We start from the raw sequence: 6,000 nt of genomic DNA, 5'->3' as shown, positions 1-6,000 counted from the left end.
TGAACCTGTCCAAATAGTTAAAAACCTCAGCTTTGGAGTCAGGCAGACCCTGTCGTTAGGGAGCTCAGAGACCCTGCAGAAACTCCATTGGAATTACTGTCCCGGCCTTCTCACCTGTAATATAGGAACTGCCTGCGTGGTAAGGGGCCTTCCAGGGATGGTGGCAGCAACTGCCCAGCATAAAGTGCCCCGCCTGGATACCGCATCCTGGAGCACTGTCTCCTCGCCACTCCCAGCCGTGTGCGTTCTCACCAGAGCATCACCAGCTGCTCCCTGCCTTGTGCTGACTCTGGCCTTCTCCTGCGCGTGTTCAGGGCCCAGGCACGGAAGCGAGTGGAGCTGTGGCCTCTGGATGTCTTTCAGAGTTGCATGGAAACCATAGGTGCAGGTGAGGGCTTAGAGCAGGATGCATTAGAATGGAGTAAGCGTGCAGACTCCAGGGCCTAATCCTCACTCAGGAGTGTTTGCCATGGTGTCTTAGAGTTTCTGTTGCTGTGAAGAGACACCATGACCATGACCACTCTATAAGGAAAACATTTAATTGAGGGGATTTGCTTGCGGTTTCAGAGGTTTGATTCATTATCATCATGGTGGGGAGCATGGCTGCTGCTGGGAGTGCAGGCAGACACCGTGCTCTGAGTTCTACATCGTACAGGCAACAGGAAGTTGGCTGTGACATTGGGTGGTATCCTGAGCTTAGGAAACCTCAAAGCACACCCCTACAATGACACACTTACTCCAGCAAACCACCCTACATAGTAACTGCACAGTCTGAAGAGTGTGCGTCTATTACAGGTATCCACAGCCACATTTTAGACTCTAGGGAGAATGATGCTTCATCTGGAAGAGCAGAGGTAAGCTGACAGTAAAGGAACAAGGGTCACTCATTCACAAAGTTGGCCTCTTGGACCATCTCCTGCCATAGCACAGAGAGGGCAGCGTGCCAGAGACACCCTCCATGTTGTTCTAAACATTCCAAAGCACAGCGCATCAGCAGTGATAGGGATGGGTCATCCATGGAAAGGGCTTGGCCTTGTCGGAGGCTGCGGGTGCTGCCATTGGCCACCCCAGGGAACAGGCTCATAGCTCGCGTCTGTAATGTGCCACCACTGATCTGAGGACAGTGGACCAATGAGACCAAGTCCTGTCTTCTTGTAGCTCACATTCTAGCTGGAGAAACAAAGAGATCATAGAAAATGTTGACTGGGAAAATACTCAGGAGAAAAAAAAATGAGTTTCGAGCCCAGAAGTGATAAAAACCTGGATTGTATGTGGCAACATCATTCTGTCTGGCTGTCAAACAGAGATCTCAGAGCAGAGGCGAGGAGAGAACCTAGCATGTGGATGTTAGTACCCGGGTGAGAATGTGGCTCCAAGTGGAGGGGTGGCTGAGGTTGTAAGGGGAGTTTCGGGGCACACTTTGCAGATGGGATTTGCTGGTGAGCGTGTTGGTTGGGAGGAGTTTGGAGTCGAGGTGTGAGGTGCTGGAGGGAGGATAAGGAGGACTGCTGTTACAGGATTTTCACACATCGGTGTCATGGCAGGAGCATTGGTGTATGAGGCACCAGCGACTGCTCAGCCTACTGTCTGTTACTTTTGAGACAGTTATTAAATATATAGTAGGAGTCAAGTAGATACTTACATAAGTCAGACTGTGGAGCAGTTCCAAGCTGGAGGAATCAGTCTGAGTCTTATGATCATATAGTTCATGTTTAAGTATGAAAGTGAGAGATAGATATGGTCACGCATGTAGGTGGAGGCTGAGGTAGGTTCATGAGTTTAAAGCCAGCTTGGGCTACATAGTAAAATTTTGTCTGAAGTAAGCAAACAAAAGTCTGAGCATACATGAGCTCATTAATGGGGTCCATATAGATAGGCACAGAGGGACTGCACCGCTGCTCCTTGGGTGTGTTAGCATACAAAGGTACGGGGAGATTCCGGTTCACAAAATATACAAGAGTAGGCAGAAGGTGGGAGGGCTGCAGGGGAGTTCAGTGCAAGGGTGGGAAGTTCTGGGAGGAGGAGGATGCACCATCAGCGGCTGGAGATAGAAAGCTCAGTGGGAAGAGAGTGGCATGGGGCAGTTGGTCACGGGGCCTCAGAAATGCAGCTCTGGGTGGCAGTGGAGACAACAGCTCTGTAGACTGAGGAAGCGTTGCCAAGACAGGGTCTTTGGTGACCCACCCCCAGGAAGCAATCTGGCTCAGGTCATCAGCAGGAGGGCAGTTTTGTGAGGACTTGATCAGAGGTCGTCCTCTGCAGGGTCATATGGCCCTTGAGGGTGTGCAGTGTGTGTTTCCGTTTTGGAGAGAATAGTTACACACAGCTTGAGTCATAGTGACTTTTTATTCTGGAGGGGATAATCAAGGCACTGTTTGCATGCTTCAAGGAGGGTTGTCACACCGTTGACGCTGATTTAAATGGATGAACAATAGGGTAAATGGCTCCTTTGGAAGAAATAGGCTGAGTCTGGGGTGCAGGTGAACACAATGCTTCCCGTCTTATAGTGAGGGACACACACCTGAGCATACGGGGTTCACCTCTGTGTGTGCTCTATGCATCCAGATAGAGAAGCTGAATTCCAGAAGCCTGACTTGGTATCATTATGCTCATGGCCCCAGCCACTCAGAAGGTTGAGGCTCAAGGGATCAGCTGAGATAAGAAGTGTGAGACTGGCTTAGGCAGCATAGTGAGACTCCCATCTCCAAAGGCAAAAAGGTTTGCCAGATCAGCCCAAGGGAATGAGCAGCATCAGGGTTCAAGTCCAGGGAGCTGAAATCTCCATTTCCTGAGACTGTGTGGAACTTCATAAGGTAATGTTTATGGTGGAGTGGTGTAGAAATTGTGCCTGAGAACAGCATTGTCTGGGTCATTAGGACCAGTCCTCCAGCATTCCCAGAAACTGCAAGCCTTTGGCCTTGGATCTACTTGATGCATTCTCTGAGGCTGTGAGGTTTAACTGGGAGAAAGTAGAAGCCAGAATTGTTTTTATACTAAGTTCATTATCATTAAAAGTTGTATGACTTTGGGCATGTCCTTCGTTCACCTGGCTGGGTGCTAAGCCTTATGCTGGACTGGGTTCTCCTCTGTGCTATGGGTTCCCTAGCTGGCAGCAGGACTTGGAAACTCAGGTGAATGGGTGGGTATATGCTCTTGAACTTCCAGGTAAGAGTCCAGGGAAGCAGATTGTTTCTGGGGCTTTGCTCAGAGTCTTTGGGTACAGGAGACTGGCTACATGGCCTAGGACTGTAGTGAGAAGCGGCGGGGCTGCGTCCCGCCACCCGCCGCCGGCTAGCTTTACACCCGAAATAATTACACGGAAACTGTATTCTTTTAAACACTGCCTGGCCCATTATCTGTAGCCTCTTATTAGTTAATTCTCACATCTTCCTTTAACCCATATTTAGTAATTTGGGTAGCACCACGAGTTGTGGCTTACCAGGAGAGATCTTAACCTGCGTCCATCTCGGAGAGGAGCAGCATGGAGACTCACCACGCGACTGCCTGAAGCGTCTCTCCCTAACTCTACTTCCTTGTTCCCACAATTCTGTTCTGTCTACTCCACCTACCTAATTTTCTGTTCTTAAAGGGCCAAGGCAGTTTTCTTTATTAATTAACCAATGAAAGAAACATAGACAGATAACTCTCCTCCATCATTTCCCCTTTTTCTGTTTAAACAAAAAAGAAAGGCTTCAACTTTAACATAGCAAAATTACATATAACAAAACAGTTATCAAGCAAGTATTACAGTTACAATATTTAAATCTATTTTATCTTTTATCATAACTAAGGAAAGCTATAACTATCTATTTATTCTTCAACTCCATCAAAGACTCCAGAAGGATATAATGCTACCTAAGTAAATAAGAAATAAGTAACTTATAAAACTCTAGAAATGACAGAGACAACTCGCTGCCTGGACAGTCACCCAAAGTTCCTCTGTACCGTTGAGGCATCCATCTTTAGCCTACAGGCCTATAATGTCCAGCAGACTTTTTCATGAAGCAGGAAATTCCAAAGACAGTTCAGTCACTTTCTGCTGTGTCCTGCAGAACGTCTCGCAGACTCTTTCATGAATCAGGAACCCCGAAAGACCATCTCACCTTTAGGCAAGTTCAGCAGTCCTCTTTCTGTGGGTTCCTTGTGTCCAGTTTATGCAACAGTCCAGGCAAGAGCGTTTTCTTGCCCAAATGGCTAACAAACTCCATAAGTAGCCTCTTCGATGCCCATCTTCCTCTCGAAGTAGATTGGTGCTGCCAGGAGCAGACGTGTCTCATTGTCATGAAAAACCCTAAGTTATTAAAACATTAAATGCCATATTCTGCAGTCTTTGAAAGATATGAAGAATGCCTATCTGAAATATATCTATGCACATCTAGAAAATGACTAACATGACTACAAGCTTGACTATTAATCGATGATTATCCATTAACAACCTATATTTCCTAATTATACATTACATTCTTTAAAATGAACTACAATCACAATAGCTTAATCAAAATCAGAAATACATATACATATAACAAATTGACCTTAAAATCCATACCAATGCAAATTATTCATATCTATATCATATCCCCCTTTAAATGTAAAAGAACATTTATAAACAATATTTGGGAATGTGGGCGCAGTTATTTCTCTCCAAACTGCTTCCTGCTGAGTGGGGGCGTTGTTATTTAGGTCTTTCATGGTATAACCTGTGTGCTAGGTTCCTCTCAGTTGGCAGTTGAGTGAAGTAATTTTTTGAAGATGTTCACAGCAACCTTTCAGGAGGGCGTGGTCTATCATACCATATTGGGATAGAAGCAATCCACAGAGTCTCGTCCTCTGTGAAAACAAAAGAAGAAACTCTTTTCCAAAGCATCATGTTCTTAGATCCAAATCCTGAAGTCATACCGTTAAGATGTCCATTCTGGTCTAGCCTGGCAGCCCATATAATGAAATGTCTCTCTGTACTTAGCTCCTTTACAGTCAAAAAAATCAAAGAAAACACAACAAAATACATAATCCAGACTCTCTGTGAATTTTCCATTTTTACGTGGCTTATTTTTACTCTATCACTTTACTTCTTTTAATCTATAACTATCTGTACTCTGTCTCTTTAAAGACTTTAACCTTTTTTTTTAAGGCATTAACTTTATTTTCTATATTTTCTTTTTCTCTCTTTTAAGCCTACGTGAGCCATTTAAAGGCCTTCTATGTCTAAATCTTTTCTATTGTGAATCTGTAATTTTTTACTATCCAGGAGCATTTCTTAAAAGGTTAACCACTTCTTAAAATAATACGGTACTGCCTGTTTACAGCCAAGTCTAAACCTTAACTGCGCTGTTAGCATGGTAATTACGATAGTTCCTGCCTGAGGTCAGCACAATTCAGCATGGTGGAGCAGAGCCAAAGCCGCTCCTGCCTCAGTCATTTGGTGCCCCTGAGCCGCACACAGTTCCAGGCACACAGCAGTCGACATTGGAGCCGCACTCAGCAGTTTAATTCTGAGACTGAGCGTGCAGCACAGAAACTCTTTTCATCCAAGTTACAGCCAAATCTGACACGCAGAGCACCGCGAAGTCTGAAAACACCTCTCTCTCTATGGCGGCAGGAATCCGCAAACGATGTCCCGCTCGCCTAAGCCTGATTCCGCCATCTGCCCAGGTGCAGGCAGGGAGCAGTGAGCCATTGGCATGGTCTCAGAGAACTTTCTTTCCGATCCCAAGCGGGCAAGGTTTTTAAGTGGATTTAGTCACCACGTTGGAGCGCCAATCTGTAGTGAAAGAATACAGTTTCTGTGTAATTATTTTGGGTAAAGCTAGCCAGCGGCGGGTGGCGGGACGCAGCCCCGCCGCTTCACACTACATAGGACAATAAGCAGGGAACAAGACGAGTGAGAACTGGGGAGAGGGTGGATCATAGACTTCACTGCTTAGCGCCATTGCTTCGGAATTCCCTCTCTCCAGTGTTTGTTTCCTGTGGCCTACCAAACAAGTTACAGTAGCCTTCCCCGCT

Source organism: Arvicola amphibius, chromosome 6, assembly GCF_903992535.2.
Source record: "Arvicola amphibius chromosome 6, mArvAmp1.2, whole genome shotgun sequence".
NCBI lineage: Eukaryota > Metazoa > Chordata > Mammalia > Rodentia > Cricetidae > Arvicola > Arvicola amphibius.
The sequence above is the reverse complement of the archived record's forward strand: the minus strand, read 5'-3'. Positions refer to the sequence as shown.